At 36.4% G+C, this 20,535-nt stretch overlaps 1 protein-coding gene and 1 pseudogene across 3 annotated transcripts in view; one reads left to right on the top strand and one right to left on the bottom strand.

Moving 5' to 3' along the window:
- USP6NL (USP6 N-terminal like) overlaps nucleotides 1-20,535 on the top strand; it is a 261,997-nt gene that overhangs the window by 89,882 nt on the left and 151,580 nt on the right. The window lies entirely within an intron of this gene.
- LOC143689653 (inorganic pyrophosphatase pseudogene) lies at nucleotides 5,654-18,653 on the bottom strand (annotated as a pseudogene).

The following is a 20,535-nucleotide window of genomic DNA, read 5'->3' on the forward strand; positions in this document are numbered from 1 at the left end:
TTTTTTCCTTGAAAAGTCTTATATTTATTTGGATAAAAATCTTTTGAAAATAGTACATATTTCTGTATCTTGTATAACAGAAATTAAATAATAAATGATTTAGTCTTGTCTTAATGATTCAGGTTCTTCATTAATTATATATATCTTTTGCAGGTTAGAAAACCTGATGACCAAGTTTACTAAAACTTTTCCTAAAATAAGACAAGACTTTGAATGAGGCTCTGAAGGTCTCTTCTGTTAGTAAAACATGAGTATTGATATCTGCCTAAACTTTCCATTCCTGTTTCATGCCGTGGTTCTTGTCTTAGCAGGCACCTCTCCTCTGGTTTATTACAATAATCTCCTCATTCATTTTATTCAGTAAACATGCATTGAACACTTATATATTGTAGATGCAGAGGTATCGAGATATATCCTCAAGGAACTCATGTGCAAGTGGTCAAAAAAAAAAAATTTCCTGGAGATAAAAGAGTGCAGAATGTGTGGGAAAAACTGCATGTTGTTGAGTTTGGCTGGAAAGGAGGTAAAATGTGGGGAGTAGTGATAGAGATGAGGTTGAAAGAGGCGGCTCAGGTGCACAAACATGAAGAAACTTAGATACCGTGTGAAAAGGTCTGGGGGATCTTCTTAGGTGATGGGGGCAGAGGTGGAAAGGAAACTGGCTATGTTGTATTTGGTTATTTAACACTGTGTTCCATCCTTCCAGTGCTACCTCAATGAAATAGCCCTCTGAAACAAATGGGTATAAAATCCGTAATCTAGCTGTATCACTGACACATGCATCCTTTGTGTCAGCTACATCAGAATACCCATTATTCCCTGAACATTATTTATGATGGAGCGACATGTTTGTAATTCCTGAAATTACAGCAGCCATGATAACGAAAGCAACGTGGTGGAGGAAAAACGTAGATGAAGTCTGGTTCTTTGTGATACCAATGAACATTTGCACTTACCCTGACTTACTTATAGACTTCTTGGTTTATTATTCGTAGCTGAAGCAATCATCACTAGTATGGTATCCAATGTGGTAATAAGACTAGAAATAAAGTGTGTCATTTAAATAGAGTCACTTTTAGTACACAATTAAAAACTGTCAGTGTTTTCCTCTGTTGGGTTTGTTCAGTCTTCATGAGTAGCAGATATAACTTATAATGCAGATATTGCCATTTCTGTTGTGGTGGGAGGTTGATTTGAGAAACAGAAGACTTCCCTCTTGCCCATGTGACTTTAGGCTAGGCAGTGAACTTCTCTGTGTCATGCTGTTTCCCATTTGTTATATGATTATATTATATTAATCTCTGAGATCTCATAGAGCACTAAAATTCATAGTCTGCTATTTTTCTTTTCCTTTTTTAAAGGGTTTTATTCACATAACATGCAATCCATTCTAGTGTACATCACGTAGTTATGCATTCACCACCATAATTAATATAAGAACATTCCCATTTCTTACACACACACATAATAATCCCATACCTCTCCCTTACATTGCCATTATTGACATTTAGCTTTGGTATAGTGCCTTTATTACAATTGGTGAAAGAATATTACAGTGATATTGTTAACTATAGACATTAGTTTGCATTAATTTTTTCCCATATACCACCCATTACTAACACCTTGTAATAGTGACATACATTTGTTTCTCGTTCTTGTTAAAACTTTGTTATATTTGTACAATTAACCACCCTCATAGTCCATTCTAGGTTTCACTAAGTTATACACAGTTTTTATCCTCTAGCTTTCCTTCTGATAACACACATGACCCTAGCCTTCCTCTTTCAACCATACTCACACTCATCTTTGTTAATTACACTTGCAATATTGTGCTATCCACTTCTGAACATTTACAGTCAACCTTATTAAACGTTCTGTATTCCTTAAGCATCAATTGCCTAATCTCTACCATCTTTCTATCTCCTGATAACTTTTGCTCTTGATTTTAACTCTCAAGAGTTTGCTCCTTATAGGTAGTTCATATTAGTGATATCATACATTATTTGTCCTTTTGTTTCTTGCTTATTTCATTCAACATAATGTCCTCAAGGTTCATTCACTTTGTTGCATGTAGCTGATACTTTTCTTAAAGCCATCTTTGCTTTTTCATAACCTTTTAGATTATAATATCAAATTCATAATGGCTACTCAACTGTGTTGACTATTTCCACATACACATACATATAACATAGTAAATTGGGTTCCAGTAGTCTTGTAGAGTTGTGTAACTGATGTAATTATAAATCGCTTCTAGAGATTTTCTGCAAGTAAATTAATCTATTTATAGCCCATAATGTTTATATTTATTATGTTTTATGATTTGTTAATGTAAATTGATTATCTTTTTGCCCTTTCTGTATCTTTTATTGCTATATTGAGAAAATTTATGTATAACATCCCGCTTGAATGCATTTTTTATTTTTATATCTTACCACAATTTAGAATCATGTTTCTTTCCTGTTCTGTAGCTTAAGAATTTTTTGAGTGCTCACAATTTTCAGGGCAAAGTATAAGTCTCCTTTATCAGCTAATTTGGGAGTTCCAGCCTGCCCTTCCCAACTCATTTCTCACGGCCATCCAATTCTAGCCCTTTGTTCCATTTTTCAGTTAATCACCACCTTAATTGTTAAAAATATTTAGTGGTGAAGTTTCACCTCCTCACCTGGTTTATAAGCTCTTCCAAGAGTGTAGCATTATTATCTGTGCATATAGTAAATGCTCAACATATGCTTGTTGAATAAATGAATCTTCCTTCAGTTTTTGAAATACAGTCAGTATTTCTATTAATATCAAAACTACATCTATTCAAGTAATCTCTGAAGTAAAGGGAATCCAAAACCCTTTCTGCCATCTGTCATCAGAAATGTGCTCCTTCTCTCAAGATTTTCTTCCTCTGTCTATCTTTGTCTCAGTGGGGAAGGGGGTAGATGATAGTTCTGATTCTTTTCACTGTCCTACAACATGGTGACATGTAAATGAGTGTTGTAAACACTTTCCTTATGACAGTCTTAAGGGATGCTGATTTTATCTTGATTTACTTGTGTCTTTAAAATTTCCCATATTCTTTGCTCTGAGGTATATAGCTTCTTTTAGTGCTCTTCTTGTTTATATGCAAATGCTTGTCACATGAAAGTAACAAAGGAAAAAAATCAATATCGAAAGGAAAGAATACAACCTAATATAACAAGCAAAATTTAGTTTTTATGTTTATGTAATATTGATTTAGGTTGATAATATTGATTTAGGTCATTTCTCACTTTAAATAGGTTATAATCTCTATATGAGAAAAAATTTTAAGTTCTGCTGTAGAATGATCTATGTTTAAGGGATATGAGATCATCCCCATTTGTTATTATGAGCTCCTTAATGTATGACAATATCAATGGCAAATCCATTAGTAGTTATGAATAGCTGCATTTTGGATTACATGTACTATGACAAATACATATTTTTAATGAGATATCTTCACACACCATACAGTCCATCCAAAGTATATAATCAGTGGCTCACAATATCATCATATAGCTGTGTATCATCACCATTATCATTTTTAGAACATTTGCATCACTCCAGAAAAAGAAATAAAGAAAACACTTGTACATCTCATACCCCTTACTCCTCCCTCTCACTGACCACTAGTATTATATTCTACCCAATTTTTTTTTATCCCATCCCCTCTCCCCTGTGATTTTATATATATATATATATATATATATATATATATATATATATATATATATATATATATATCTGTCCTTATTTTTTTTACTCAACTGTCCATAGTTTGGGTAAAGGGAGGATCAGCCACAAGGTTTTCACAATCACGTGGTCACATTGTAAAAACTATATAGTTATACAGTTGGCTTCAAAAATCAAGGCTACTGGAATACGTTATGATTACTTCTCAGGGTGCTGTGCCTTTTATTCACCAGTAAGCATCTTGAGGGCAATGACCACAGCTCAGTCATCTTTTTGGAGAAAAGTTAATTGTGAAGAATGCAGTAGTTCATGAGCTTGCCTGGTGTTTGTTTCTCTGTAGGTCATTATTGAAGTGATAAATGCACGTATGGATAACAGATTATTGATATAGTTAATCAGTTGCCTAATTACTGAGAGGATTCTTACTTTATATGATTTTATTACTGAGCAGACTGCCGAGAGGACATTATGAACCTTCCCTTGAGAGCAGTGCAGAGAATTATCTTGTTTAAAATGCTATTTGGGATTAAATATTTGTTTGTAGTTGGTATCTCCATCTTGATGTAATTTAAATGTGCTGAAGTGTCTTCATTCAGCTAAATTGTTAGCCTTTAAAAATGGGCTGCTGGAAGATTATTTTTCTCCCAGTTGGCAGATACCAGATACAGTGATTAATAAAGGCCATGTTGCTGCTTAGTCATGGGGTGCTTCTAATGACTACTACCTGAACATCTAGCTTTCACATCACAGTTACCAGAGACATCTAACTAAATACAGACGCTGTGCTTTGAAAATCTGGTTTACGCCAATCTAAATTACTGTTTGAGAATATTTTAACATTCCCTTGAGTTTTAAATAATTGTTAGAAAGCCCTTCTCTTTTTGTTAGGGGAACAATCCAAAATCCCAATGAAAAACTGTTTTGAGGTTACTGTACTTGATAATCTTGGCTGCTTGTGGGCTGAATTCCCACTCAGTGTCTAGGAGTTGTTTCTATGCCGAAAGGGGTTGGGGATGAAGGTACGGAGGAAGCAGGGACTTTCTCAGACATTCTGATTGTCCTGTGAAACCTTGACTGAAAGTGTGATGTTTGGAGTTGAGCTGAATACAAGAAAACCTGTCCTAGACTTCACAGGGAGAGAGTTGAAAAGGAGAAAAAGGGTATATCAGTTTTGGGGATTTTGTACACAAGACCACAGTAATTTTTAGAAAAACTTTTAATTTTGAGATAGAATTATTTGAAGTCACAAAAAATAGTACTGAGAGATCCTGTGTACCCTCCACTCTAAATTAACCCTGCTGAGAGCATCTTTCTTTTCTTTATTAGAGAAATTGTAGGTTTACAGAACAATCAGGCATAAAATACTAGATTCCCATATACTACCCTACCAACAATGTCTTTTATTGCTGTGGAACATTTGTTAAAATTGATGATAGGAAATTTTTACAATTGTACTGCTAATTAAAGTCCATGGTTTAACTTAAGGTTCCTTGTGTACTGTAATTCAGTGGGTTATTTTAAAATTTAAAAAATACCAAACATACAATGTTACATTTCCCCTTTTAATCACATTCAGGTATATATTTCAGTGCTGTTAATTATGTTCACAATGTTGTGCTACCATAATTACCACCCATTACCAAAACATTTCCATCGTATTGAATAGAATTCCTGTACTTTTTAAGCCTTAACTTCCCATTTCCTATCTCCAACCTGTCCCCTGGTAAGCTATATTCTAAATTATGACTCTTTGAGTTTGCTTATTCTAATTGTTTCAAATCAGTGAGATCATACAATATTTGTTCTTTTGTGTCTGTCTTATTTCTCTCAATATGTCTTCAAGGTTCATCCACGTTGTCTCATGTTTCAAGACTTCAGTCCTTTTTATTGCTGAATAATATTCCATTGTATGTATATACCACATTTATTCATCCATTCATTGGTTGATGGACACTTAGGTTACGTCCATATTTTGGCAATTGTGAATAGTGCTGCTATGAACATTGGTGTGCAAATATCTGTACTTATCTTTAAATTGTATATTGAAAGCAAATTCATTCTCTGGTTTTCCAACAGGAATCTTGTGCCTTCTAAACAGGTCCATAGTGGCTTTTAAATAGCCAGGTTTCAGCCATTTGACATAATTAATATAATTATAATTGACTGCATCAGGATCATCCACATTAATGGCAATGACTTTCCAGTTGGTTACCCCTTCATCAGTCATTGCCAGTACCCAAAACTTTAACCCCAGTTATTTCACCTCTTGCACATACATAGCTTGCTTCCAATTTTATATATATCAATTGGGTCATTGTCCCCATTACAACCAGTGTCTGTCATTGTGTCCTAGGTCTTCCCAAGTCTGAGAGATAACACCATAGTTCCAGATACATCCTTTATAAGGGAACACATTTGCAATGTAACAGAGTTTTCCCTTTTTTCACATCCTGTTTAATTGGGTTTAAGGGGTCTTTTGTAGCAATCTTCATTTTTGTATTAGACCAGCATGGTTCTTAACTACCATGTGGAACACATCCTTATCTGCATAATTTGGAATATCATGAGATGGAGATATATATTGTCCTTCATTTTTGAGGAAGACTCAGTACTTGAGGGTAAAGGGCATGGCACACTCCTTGCTCCTGAAGTTGCTATGGTGCTGGAGACCAGTTATTGCCACCACAGACTCACCTGTAGGTTGTCTTTTTGCTTTCATGATAATGTCCTTTGAGGAGCAAAAGTTTATTTTGATGTGGTTCCTTTTAACTGTTTTTCCTTTTCTTGCTTGTGCTTTTGGTGTAAAGTCGAAGAAGCCGTTGCCTAACACTAGGTCCTGAAGATGCTTCCTTCTATTTTCTTCTAGGAATTGGTAGTTCTAGCTCTTATATTTAGGTGTTTGATCCATTGTGAGTTGATTTTTGTATATGGTGTGAAGTAGAGTCCTCCTTCCCCACCCCACCCCCACAAATGGAAATCCAGTTTTTTAGATTTAGAAAAATAGTTTCTTTAGAAGGAGACTATGCTTTCCCAATTGAGTGCTGTTTGCCACCTTGTCAAAAATTAGTTGGTTATAAGTGTGAGTGTTGATTTCTAAGTTCTCAGTTATAGCCCATTTGTCTATATGTTTTTCTTTGCCAATACCATGGTGTTTTGATTACTATGGCTTTGTAATAAGTTTTAAGATCAGAAAGTGTAAGTCCTCTAACTTCATTCTTCTTTTCAAAATAGCTATTCAGGGTCTCTTACCCTTTTCTATATATTTGATGATTAGTTTTTCCATTTCTGCAAAGAAGGTTGTTGGAATTTTGATTGGGAATGTATTGAATCTATAAATTGTTTTGGGTAACGTTGACATCTTAGTGATAGTCTTCCAATCCATGAGCATGGAATATCCTTCCATTTCCTTAGGTCTTCTTTAATTTCATTTAACAACGTTTTGTAAGTTTTCTATTGACAAGTCCTATACATCCTTGGTTAAATTTTTTCATAGATATTTGATTCTTCTGGTTACTATTATGAATGTAGGTTTTTTTTTTTGTTTGTTTGTTTTGGGCGTGATTTCTTCTTCTGATTGCTCATTGCTTGTATATAGAAATACCACTGATTTAGGGGTGTTGATCTTGTACCTACCACTTTCCTGAATTCAGTAAAGCTAGGAGCTTTGTTGTGAATTTTTCAGGATGATATATAGGATTGTATCGTCTGAAGGTAGGAAAAGTTTTACTTCTTCCTTTCCAATTTGGATTTGTTTTATTCCAATTTGTTTTATTCCAATTTGTTTTATTTCTTTTTCTTGTCTAGTCACTCTAGCAGGAACTCTCTGTACATTGTAAAATAATGATGCTGACAGAGGGTATCCTTGTCTTGTTCTTGATCTTTGAGGGAAAGCTTTCAGTCTTTCACTGTTAATTGTGATTTTAGCTATGAGCTTTTCATGTTGAGGAAGTTTCTTTCTATTTCTATTGTTCTAACTTTTTATCAGAAAAGGGCGTGTATTTTGTCAATTGCCTTTTATGCATAGGTTGAGATGATCATGTTTTTTGTTTTCCTTCATTCTATTAATGTGGTGTATTACATTAATTGATTTCATTGTCTTTAACCAACCTTTCATACAAGGTATAAATCCCACTTGATCATGGTATATAATTCTTTTAATGTGCTGTTGCATTTGGCTTGCTTATAATTTTTTTGAGGGTTTTTGCATCTATATTCATAAGAAATATTGGTCTGTAGTTTTCTTTTTCTTGTGGTATCTTTATCTGGCTTTGTTATGAGGGTGATGTTTGCCTTGTAGAATGAGTTTCGGAGTGTTCCTTCCTCTTCAATTTTTGGGAAGAATTTGAGCAGAATTGGATATAATTTGAGCAGAATTGGATTTAACTCTTGGACTGTTTGGTAGAATTGCACCATGAAGCCATCTGGTCTTGTGTTGAAAGGTTTTTATTTACTGAGTCAGTCTCTTTACTAACAATTGGTTTGTTGAGACCGTCTATTTCTTCTTGAGTCAGTTTGTGAGTTTCTAAGTATTTGTCCATTACATCTAGGTTATCTAATTTACTGGCATGCAGTTGCTCATAGTATCCTCTTATAGTTCTTTTTATTTCAATGGGGTCAGTAGTAATGTCCCCCTTTTCATTTCTGATTTTTTTTATTTGTAGTCTCTCTTTTATTCGTTGGCAGACTAGTTAAAGGTTTATCAATTTTGTTGATCTTTTCAAAGAATTAACCTTTGGTTTTGTTGCTTTTCTCTAATGTTTTTAACTTTTTTTTTTCCTATTTCATTTCTTTCTCCTCTAATCTTTATTCCTTCCTTCCTTCTCATCTTGAATTCATTTTGCTCTTTTTTTTCTTGTTCTTCCAGTTTTGAGATTAGATCTCTGATTTGAAGTCTTTCTTCTTTTTTAATGTAAGCATTTAGAGCTATAAATTTCCCTCTCACTACCACCTTTGCTGAATCCATAAGTTTTGGTGTGCTATATTTTCATTTCCATATGACTCAAGATATTTTCTTGTTTTGTTTTCGATTTCCTCTTTAACTCATTGATTGTTTCAGAGCATGTTGTTTAATTTACATGTTTTTGCGAATTTTCTTTTCTCCCTCTGTTACTGATTTTTAGCTTCATTTTGTGGTAGTAGGTGAATATACATTGTATGATTTCAGTTTTTTGTAATTTATTAAGACTTATTTTGTGACCCAACATCTGGTCCATCTTGGAGAATGATCCATGTGCACTTGAGAAGAATGTGTATTCTGTGTTCTTTGGGTGCAGTCTGTTAGGTCTAGTTGACTTAGTGTATCATTCAAGTCCTGTACTTCCTTATTGATCTTCGGACTAGATGTTGTGACCATTATTGAGAGTGGTGTGTTAAAGTCTCTTACTATAATGTAGAACCAACAATTTCTCCCTTCAAATTTGTCAGTATTTGCTTCATATATTTTGGGTGTTTATATATTTATAATTGTTACATCTTCCTGTTGCATTGTCCTCTCCAGCAGTATGCAGTGACCATCTTTGTCTCTCATAAAATTTTTTACTTAAAATCTATTTTATCTGTTACTAGTATAGCCATTACACCTTTGTTTTGCTTACTACTTGCATTGTATATTTTTTCCTTCCTTTCATTATCAAGCTACTAGTATCTTTGACTTTAAGATGAGTCTTTTGCAGACAGCATACAGTTGGGTCATGCTTTTTTAACTTTTTTTTTTTTTTTTTTGCATGGGCAGGCACAGGAAATCAAACCTGGGTCTCTGGCATGGCAGGCAAGAACTCTGCCTGCTGAGCCAGTGTCCCTCCGCCCCGGTCATGCCTTTTTAATCAATTCTGCCAGGTTCTGCAATGGAGTGGTTAATCCATTTACTTTTTTTTTTTCTTTTACATGAAGCTTTAGTTCATTTGCTTTCACTGTTGTATAGAATTCCATTGTAGGAATATACAATTTATTTATCCATTACATTTTTTTTTAACTTTTTTATTGTATAGTATAACATATATACAAAGCAAAGAAATAAAAAAGCAATAGTTTTCAGAACACTCTTCAACAAGTCGTGACAGGGTAGATCCCAGAGTTTGTCATGGGCTGCCATACAATCCTCTCATATTTTTCATTCTAGCTGCTCCAGAGCATAGGAAGCTAGAGGGCTTAAGTACTTTTTTATTATTGCGATCAACTTTTTTTCCTTCTTTATTTGTAAACAATAACATATATACAAAAAAGCAATAAGTTTTAAAGCACAGCACTACAATTAGTTGTAGAACATATTTCAGACTTTGACATGGGTTACTGTTTCACAATTTTAGGTTTTTACTTCTAGCTGCTGTAAAATACTGGAGGCTAAAAGAGATATCAATTTAATGATTCAGCATTCATATTCATTTGTTAAGTCCTGTTTTCTATGTATAATTCCACCGTCACCTTTGATCTTTCCATACCTCTCTTTGCAGTAGTTTGGGCTATGGCAGTTCTAAATTTTTGCTATTGGAAGGGTCTGTCTCTAATATGGGGTAGAGAGATGGAAATATCTGATGTTCTGGAGAGGCTTGGCTAGGCTACAGGACTTAACTTGACCAGGGACCCATCTGGAGGTTGTAGGTTTCTGGAAAGTTACTCTAATGCCTGGAACCATTGTGGAATCTTATATATTGCCCTAGGTGGTGTTTAAGACTGGCTGGAATGGTCCTGGTTGGGGGTTGGCAGGTTATGATAGATAGCAAGATCTACCTGAAGCTTGCATCAGAACTAGCCCCTCCACTCTATTTGAACTCTCTCTACCACTGATACTTTATTAATAACACTTCTTTTCCCCCTTTTAGTCAGGATGGAATTATTCATCCTATAGTGCCAGGTCTGGATTCATTTCTGGACGTCCTCTCCCACGTTGCCAGGGAGTTCTTCACCTGAATGTCATGTCCCACGTAGGTGGGTGGGCAATGATTTCACTTGCAGAGTTGGGCTTAGAGAGACTGAGTCCACATCTGAGCAACAACAGAGGTCCTCCAGAAGTAACTCTTAGGCATGCCTATAAGTAGTCTAAGCTTCTCCGCTACCTATATATCCTGCACAAAGAGTAAGCCTCATGATCGAGGACATGGCGTATTGATTTGGGTATCCGTAAAATTTGACAGAGTATTGGGATTCCCTGATGGTAAGGTTTAATAGTTTCGTATTCTTTCTCCCCTCCCTCAGGGGACTTTTTTGATTATCTGCTTAATGTACTCTAGGATGTTTCCAGGTATTGCAATAATCTACACAGGATTAAAGAACCTCTTTCTTATTTTGTGTTTCCTGTGTTTCAGTTGTTCAAATGAGCTATACAGATAAGTTGAATTAGATTATGCACTACAGAAAATTTCAGAACCAGATCAAATAAACCTTACTTCCTTTGGCCTCAAAGAGTATGTGTGGTTCTAAAATACAGATACTGTCTTCCTTACCCTATGTTCTGAATTACTTTAACCCCAACTTATTCAGCTTCATTCTCATCTGTAAGTATCAGGTTATATATATAAAACAGCCTCTCAAAATCCGGAAATAATAATCACTACTCTGGACTTAACATGTCTGCTCCAAAAACTTGCAATCCAGGCCGCTGTTTTCTTATAAGCATTTTCTAAAGGTGACCATACTACTGTTGTTTTTTTGTTTTTGGCTTATTTTGTCTCACTGAATGTCCCACATGTTCATTCACATCATTGCATGCCTCACGACATTGTTTCTTTTTGTAGCAGCACAACCTTCGTTCATAAGTATACACCATTGTTCGCCAATCTACTTCTCTGTCAGTGCATCCTTCAGCCACCTACATTCATCAGGCATCATGTAGAGGGCCCAAAGTCCACAATCCATCAACATTCTCAATTTTAGATAATTTTATTGTTCTCAAGAGACAAAAAAACCAATAAACACACCCTCACCAAATAGGAAATCTAGGTCTCCTCTTAACTCTTGTCTGTCACCCCATTATTTATGTCTGCTGTTGCTGTATTAATGATGATGGTTTTCTTTTGAATATAGCTCATAACATGCAATAACAGTTTTCCCCTGTCCCCTGGACTTAAAACTGTTTATACCAGAATCATATCTTTGAAGTAATTCTTATGAGAACTCATTCATATTTCTAGTGAGTCACTGGGACGCATAGGTCTGTACAAGGATCACCTTCACTCCTATCTATTCCCTTACATTGGAGTTAAGCCTCATTAGCTAATGGTTCACCCATCCCTAGCTTCTGTGTATTTCTAAGTCCCCTATATTCTGTATTATAAGCCTCTGAGTATACCTTTATGCTGTTCATAAAAGTGGAATCATACAGTATCTGCCCTTTTGTGTCTGGCTAACTTCACTCAGCAGTATGTCCTCAAGGCTCTTCCATCTTATCATGTGTTTAAGGACGTCATTTTGTATCACTGCTGCATAATGTTCCATCATATGTATATAGCACATTTTGTTGATTCACTCGTCTGTTGATGGGTATTTGGTTTGTTTCCATCTTTTGGTGATTATGAATAATGCTGCATGAACATTGGTGTGCATATGTCTGTGTCATTGCCTTCAGCTCTTCTGGGTATATACCAGGTAGTGCCATTGCTGGGTCATAGGGCAACTCGATATTTAGTTTCCTAAGGAACTGCCAAACAGTCTTCCACAGTAGCTGTGCCATTATAAATTCCCAACAGCAGTGCATAAGTGTCCCATTTTCTCACAGCCTCTCCAACATATATAGTTTCCTGTTTGTTTAATAGCCACCATTCTTATAGGTGTGAGGCGGTGTCTCTTTGTAGTCTTGATGTGCATTTTCCTTATAGCCAGTGAAAGTGAGCATCTCTTCATGTGCTTTTGAGTCATCTGTACTTGCTCTTCAGAAAAATACCTATTCATATCTTAAGCCCATTTTATAATTGGATTGTTTGTTCTTTTGCACTTGAGTTGTATGATTTCTTTCTATATTCAGGAAATCAAAACCTTTGTTTGATATGTGCATTCCAGATATATTCTCCCATTGAGTTCGGTGCCTCTTCACTTTTTGACAAAGTTTTTTTTTGAGGTGCAGAAGCATTTGATTTTGAGGAGTTCCCATTTATCTATTTATTCTTTTGTTGCTTGTGCTTGGGGTGTAAAGTTTAGGGAGCTACCTCCGATTGCTAAGTCTTGAAGATGTTTCTCTACGTTTTCTTCTAGAAGCTTTATGGTGGTAGTTCTTATATTTGGGTGTTTGATCCACTTGGAATTGATATTTGTGTAGGGTGTAAGATAGGGGCCCTATTTCATCTTGGCTATTTGATATCCAGTTTTTCCATGCCCAATTATTGAAAAGACTATTTTTTCCCAATTCAGAGAATTTGGGGGCCTTGTCAAAAATCAGTTGACCATAGATTTGGTGGTCTATTTCTGCATTCTCAATTTGATTCCTTTGGTGAATGCTTCTGTCCTTGAGCCAGTACTGTGCTGTTTTGACCACTGTGGCTTTATAATAGGTTTTAAAGTCAGGGAGTGTTAATCCTCCCGCTTTGTTTCTTTTCTTAGGATGCTTTTAGCTATTCGGGGTCTTTTTTCCTTCCAGATGAATCTTGTAGTTAGCTTTTCCAAATCTTCAAAGTGGGTTGTTTGAAGTTTGATTGGTACTGTGTTGAATCTGTAGATCACTTTGGGGAGAATTGACAGAAAGGCTAACTATATTTAGCCTTTCTGTCCATAAGCAGGGAATGTCTGCTTCCTATATCTAAATAGGGACCTATTTAGATCTTCTTTGATTTCTTTTAGCAATGTTATGTAGTTTTCTGTGTACAAGTCCTTTACATCCCTAGTTTATGTTCATTCCTAAGTACTTGATTCTTTTAGTTGCTGTTTTGAATGGAATTTTTTCCTTAACTGACTCCTCAGCAAGGTCATTGCTTATATATAGAAATGTTACTGATTTTTGCACATTAATTGTATATCCCGCCACCTTGCTGGATTTGTTTATTAACTCAAGTAACTTTGCTGTAGATTTCTCAGGATCTTCCGAGTATAGTATCATATCATATCATCTGCAAATAATGAGAGTTTTACTTCTTCCTTTCTTGTCTGGATGCGTTTTAGTTCTTTGTCCTTCCTGATTGCTCTAGCTAGAACTTCTAGCACAATGTTGAATAATAGTGGGGAGAGTGGGCATCCTTGTCTTGGTCCTGATCTTAGGAGGAAGGTTTTCAGTCACTCTCCATTGAGTATGATGCTGGCTATCGGTTTTGCATATATTCCCTTTATCATATTGTGGTAGTTATTTTTGATTCCTATCTTCTGTAGTGTTTTTACCAAAAAAAGATGCTGAATTTTGTTGAATATTTTTCAGCATCAATTGAGATGATCATTTGATTTTTCCCTTTTGATTTGTTAATGTTAATGTGCTCTATTATATTAATTTTCTTGTGTTGAACCATCCTTGCATTCCTGGTATAAATCTCCCTTTGTCATGGTGTATAATTCTTTTAATGTGCTGTTGGATTCGATTTGCTAGTATTTTGCCATGAATTTTTACATCTGTGTTCAATAGGAATATTGGCCTGTAGTTTTCCTTTTTGTATAGCATCCTTACCCGGTTTTGGTATTAAAATGATATTAGCTTTATAAAATGAGTTAGGTAGTATTCCTTTTTCCTCAGTTTTTTTGAAAAGTTTAAGCAGGATTAGTGTTACCTCTTTCTGTAATGTTTGATAAAATTCCCCTGTGAAGCCATCCTGCCCTGGGCTTTTCTTTGTAGCAAGATTTTTGATGACTGATTGAATTTCTTTACTTGTGATTGGTTTGTTGAGATCTTCTGTTTCTTCCTGAGTCAGTGTAGCTTGTTTGTGTGTCTCCAGGAATTTGTACATTTCATCTAAGTTGTCTAATTTGTTGGTGTATACTTTTCATAGTATCCTTTTATGATTTCTTTTATTTCTTTAGGGTCTGTGGTAAAGCACCCCTTCTCATTTCTGATTTCATTTATTTGCATCCTTCTTTGTCAGTCTTACTAGTGGCCCATCAATTTTATTGATTTTCTCAAAGAACCAACTTTTGGTTTTATTGATTCTTTCTATTGTTCTTTTGTTCTCCCATTCATTGATCTCTGTTTTAATCCTTGTTATTTCTGTTCCCTTCTTAGCTTTTGGGTTAGTTTGCTGTTCTTTCTCAGGTTTCTCCAGGTTTGCTGTTAAGTCCTTGATGTTTGCTCTTTCTTGTGTTTTAATATAGGCATTTAAGGCAATAGATTTCCCTTTCAGCACAGCCTTTGCCGCATCCCATAAGTTCTGATAAGTTGCATTCTCATTTTCATTCATCTCCAGCGAGCTACTGATTTCTCTAGCAATTTTTTCATTGACCCATTGGTTGTTTAAGAGTGTGTTTTTTAATCTCCGTATATTTGTGAATGTTCTTGTTCTTTGGTGGTTATTTAAATCCAGTTTCATCCCATTGTTATCAGAGAAACTGCTTTGAACAATTTTAGTGTTTTTAAATTTATAAAGACCTGTTATGTGCCCCGGTTTATCATCTATCCTGGAGAATGTTCCGTGAGCACTTGAGAAGAATGTATAACCTTGTGCTTTGGGGTGCAATGACATATATATATATATCCATTAGGTCTAATTCATTTGTAAAGTTAGTTAACTTCTCTATTTCCTTGTTGATCTTCTGTTTGGTTGTTCTGTCTGTAGAGGATAGTGGTGTAGAAGTCTCCTACTATTGTTGTTGAAACATATATCATTCCCTTCAGTTTTACCAACGTCTGTCTCATGTACTTTGGAGCTCCTTGATTGGGAGCATAAACATTTATGATTGTGGTATCTTCTTGCTGAATTGACTCAAAATAGCAAATGGCAAAAAAGATGGAAAAAATTGAATGAGAATTAATTAGTATATAGTGTCCTTCCTTGCCTCTTATGATGTCTTTACTTTTAAAGTCTATTTTGTCCAATATCAGTATAGCTACTCCTGTTCTGTTTTGTCCAAAATTAGTAAAACTACTCCTGCTTTCTTTTGGTTGCAACTTGAGTGTAAGATCTTTTTCCATCCTTTTACTTTCAATCTATTTGTATCCTGTGTCTAAAATGAGTCACTTGTAAGCAGCCTATAGCTGGATTATGTTTCTTAATCCATTCTGCCAATCTGTATCTTTTAATTGATAAGTTTAGTCTGTCAATGTTCAAAGTTATTACTGAAAAAACATTTCTTAATTCCACTATCTTACCTTTTTTATTTTATTTATCAGGTCTATATGTTATTTTCCCTGTTTCTCTTTGCATTCTTTAAGTTACTGTGCTGGTTTGAAAGGAAGTATGCCCCCTAAGAAAAGCCATGTTTTAATATAAATTGCATTTCATAAAGGTAGAATAATCCCTATTCAGTACTGTATATTTGAAACTGTAATGAGATCATCTCCCTGGTTGATGTGATTTAGTTAAGAATGGTTGTTAAACTGGATTAGGGGATGACTTGTCTCCACCCATTTGAGTGGATCTTGATTAGTTTCTGAAGTTCTATAAAAGAGGAAACATTTTGGAGAATAAGAGATTTGGAGAGAGCAGAGAATGCTGCAGCACCATGAAGCGGAGAGTCCATTGGAGATGAAGAAGGAAAACGCCTCCCGGGGAGCTTCATGAAACCAGAAGCCAGGAGAGTAAGCTAGCAGATAACGCTGTATTTGCCATGTACCCTTCCAGCCGAGAGAGAGAAGCCCTGACTGTGTTCACCATGTGCCTTCTCACTTGAGAGAAAAACCCTGAACTTCATCGGCCTTCTTGAACCAAGGTATCTTTCCCTGGATGCCTTTGATTGGCCATTTCTAATTGGGACATTTTCTCGGCCTTAGGACTGTAAACTAGCAACTCATTAAATTCCCCCTTCTTAAAAGCCATTCCATTTCTGGTGTATTGCATTCCATCAGCTAGCAAACTAGAACAGTTACCCTTAGTAACTTCAATCTGTGCCCTCCTCCAGACCTCCCTCTCCTGTCTTTTTTTTCAGCCAGCAGAACTCCTTTTAGCATTTTTTATAGGGCCATTGTCTTGTTAACAAATTCTTCTAGAACTTTTTTATCTGTGAAAACTTTAATCTCTCCCTTGATTTTGAAGGACAGTTTGGCTAGGTACAGAATTCTTGGCTGGAAGTCTTTCTCTTTGAGGAGCTTGAATATATCATGCCACTGCCTTCTCGCCTTCAGGGTACTAGTTGAGTAGCCTGAACTCAGTCTCATTTTATTTCCCTAATGTGTAGTAGATTGTTTTTCTCTTGCAGCTTTCAGGATTTTCTGCTTCTCTTCAACATTTGACAGACTGATTAGTATGTGCCTTGGGGATGGCCTATTTGGATTTATTCTGTTTGGAGTTCTTTGGGGTTTTTTGACTTGTATATTTATGTGTTTTATGAGGATTGGGAAGTTTTCCCCCATTATATTCTCAACGACTCTTCCTAACCCTTTACTCCTCTCTTCGCCTTCTGGGACACCAGTGATTCTTATATTTATGTGCTTTGTTTTACCTATCATTTCCTTGAGTTCTCATTCAATTTTTTCCATCTTTTTTGCCATCTGTTATTTTGAGTCTTTGACATCAATTGTTCTGTCCTCTCTGTCACTTATTCTTCTGTCTCTTCAAACCTGGTATTGTGTGCCTCTAGTATGTTTTTTTATTTAGTCAACAGTCTTTAATCTCTGTGATTTCCATTATTATTCTGTTTGTTGTTTCTAATTCCTCTTTGTGACTTTCTGCTGTCTTCTTTATCTCCTTTATGCTATTCCACTTATTTTATTAAGTAGATTTGTATGAACATCTTTGATTAGTTCCAATGTCTGTGTCTCCTCGGGTGTTTTAATTTGGTCCTTACGCAGGACTATGTCTGTCTGCATGGTGATATGCTCAGTGATCTTCTGCTGTCTTCATTGCATGTAAATATCTTGATTGATTTACTTTGGGAGTTGATTTCTTTCAGAAATCTAAGGCCCTGTATTTGTGGGATGGTTATACAGCAGGGAGCAGGGCACAGGGTGGAGCACTCAGTACGGTGATTTGTTTCAGGACAGATATGGGTGCAGGATGGGGATATTATGCTGATGTTTGTGAACGTGGGCGCCCAGCAGGCAGGGATGTAGCTGTGAGGGTGCACTGGTCTGGGGGGTGTAACCCTGGTGTATGCTAGTCTAAGACATGGGGCCCCTTTTTGCACACACATAGAGCTGTGGCAGCAAGTCAGTGTTATGCCTTCATGGATTGGGAGCACATGAGACCCAGCTGCACAGATCGACACTTTCTCAGAGCTGGGAAGTGAGGCTAAAGGTTGTGTGCATGCACAGTTGTAGGACTGCTGTAAAGTGTGGTTCCCAGAGATGCATGATGTGAATGGGGGCCCTTGCTCGTGCGTGGGCCTGGGAGTGCTGCAGAGGAATTCACTGAGTTCATGGAGGGCAGTGTGAGGCTGTGAGACACTATGAGCAGTGGGCAGGGTAGCCTAGGTATGGAGGTTAGCGCCTGCAACCTTTATGCATTGGCAACAGCCTACTGGGAACAGGGAGTGGGAGGTAGTCCTCGGGAGGTGTGCAGGAGAGGTGGGTTGGGCTGCACTTGGGGTGGGGGTGTGGGGCAGGTACAGGCAGTGGGGGCTGGTGGGCTGTGGGTACCTGGAGCGGCGGGAATGGGAGAGGGTGATGGGGTTCAGGTGCATGGGGTGTGGGGTGAGTCGCTGGTGATCGGGCTGCACTGGTGAGGGTAGGGTGCACAAGGAATGTGGCCTGGCTTACTTCCTAGTCCTGGGCTCCAGTCAGTGCAGTTCTGAGGGCTCCGTGCCTCTGCTCCAGTCTCCAGCCTTCTGCCTCTCGGTTCTTCGGCCTCCACAACCCGACTTGCTGTATGTGGTGCAGAAGGCTCTCCCAGGTCAGCTGCACTCCTGAATCGCTGCTTCAGTTGCCCTCCTATCTCTTCTCTAACTTTTCCTTGGAGCATGGCTAATCTTGAGCCACTCTAGTCGACCATCTTCCCAGAAGTCTCCATTTACTTTTAATGTCAGAACAAAACTTTTTCCTGCCATTTTGCCTTTATCTTTTTTGCCCTTATCTTCCATTAAAAACTACTTTTATATTTATTTGCTTTCTTGTGTTGTACCATATAGAGTACCTTCTCATTTCTATCTGGACATATATATATATATATTTTTTTTCTTTCTTTCTTTTCCTTGTAGTTGCCATAGTGTTAAAGTTTAACATCCTAAATATTTTTAAAAATTGATTAAAAAAAATTATTTGGTCTAATACCAACTTAACTTCAATAGCATGTACATATGCTTTTCCTGTACCCTTCTATTCCCCACCATTTTTTTGTACTTGTTATGCCACTTATATCTTTGTACATTGTATGTCCAGAAACCTAGATTTATATTACTTTTTATGCATTTGCATTTTAGCATCTGGAAGAAGTAAGAAGTGGAGTTATAAATCAGACAATGCAACACAATAATACTGGCATTTATAATTACCCAGATGATTACCTTTACTGCAGTTCTTTATTTATGCAGCTTTAAACCACTGTCTAGTGTCCTTTCCTTTCAGTCTGAAGAACTCTCTTTAGCATTACTAGTTGAGAAGGTTTAGTGATGATGAACTCCCGCAGCTTTTGTTCATCTTGGAATTTCTTAATCTCTCCCTCATTTTGAAAAGAGTCTCACTGAATATAAAATTCTTGACTATTTTGTACCAGTTGTTTTGCTTCAGCACTTTAAGTATTACAATCCCACTGCCACCTTCTTATTGAGATTCCCTTGTATGTAACACATTGCTTTTCTCTTGCAACATTCAGATATGTTTCCTTGTCCTTTGCATTTGCTTTCTTTTTTATTTTTTAATTTTTAATTTATTTTTATTTTTATATTTTTCTTTGTCCTTTGTATTTGATAGTATAACCAATCTATGAGGGTGTGTGTGCTTCTCTTCATGTTTATCTTGTTTGGTGTTCTTTGAGCTTCTTGTATGCCCTATTCACATCTTTTGCTAAGTTTGGGAAGTTGTTTGTCATTATTTCTTTGAATATTCCTTCTTCCCCTTTCTCTCTTCTCCTTCTGGACTTCCATAATATGCATGTCAGTGCTGTCGATTGTGACTTAGGCCTTGGTAATGTCTTGCATATACATCTTATGTATCTATAGCACAGTACTCAAACCAGGAAATTGACACTGGTGCAATCCATAAAGCTTATTGACATTTTACTGGTTTTACATGCATTTGTGTGTGTGTATAGTTCTATATAATTTTATCATGAGTAGATTCATGTGATCTCCATTGCAATCTCCATTATCACAAGGATCTCCCTGGTGCTATTCCTGTGTAATCATACCCACTCCTCTTCTCCCTGCCCCTTCGCCTTTCCCTTACTAGGGGTGACTAAAGCACAAGTCTCTTCCCCAACACTGTAAGGCTGTCATCTTGAGAATGTTATATAAATAGAATCATACAATATGTGCTTTAAAGAAAATTTATTGTGGTAACATAGATAACATTAATTACATTCACAGTGTTGTTATCTGACAATGGCTATGGGTTTTTTGCCTAACTGGGGTTTCAAAGAGAGAGTTTATTACTAGGCACCTAGTAGGAGAGCAGATGGCCTAGTGGCCCAGAAGCTGTCTCCCTGAATTTAGGGGGTTCAAGGTTTTTAAAAATTTTAGCAAGGGGAGATGAGGTCATTTAGAATAGCCGCTTATAAGCAGAAGACAAAGAGACAGTGTAATCATTATCATTTCAATAGGAGAACATAAGCTGAAAGGAGGGTGGCAGAGCTATCACTTCAGTACTAAAGGTGTAAGCCAAAAGGAAGGTAGGCAAGTTATCTTTCA

This window comes from Tamandua tetradactyla, chromosome 7, assembly GCF_023851605.1.
Source record: "Tamandua tetradactyla isolate mTamTet1 chromosome 7, mTamTet1.pri, whole genome shotgun sequence".
NCBI classification, from domain to species: domain Eukaryota; kingdom Metazoa; phylum Chordata; class Mammalia; order Pilosa; family Myrmecophagidae; genus Tamandua; species Tamandua tetradactyla.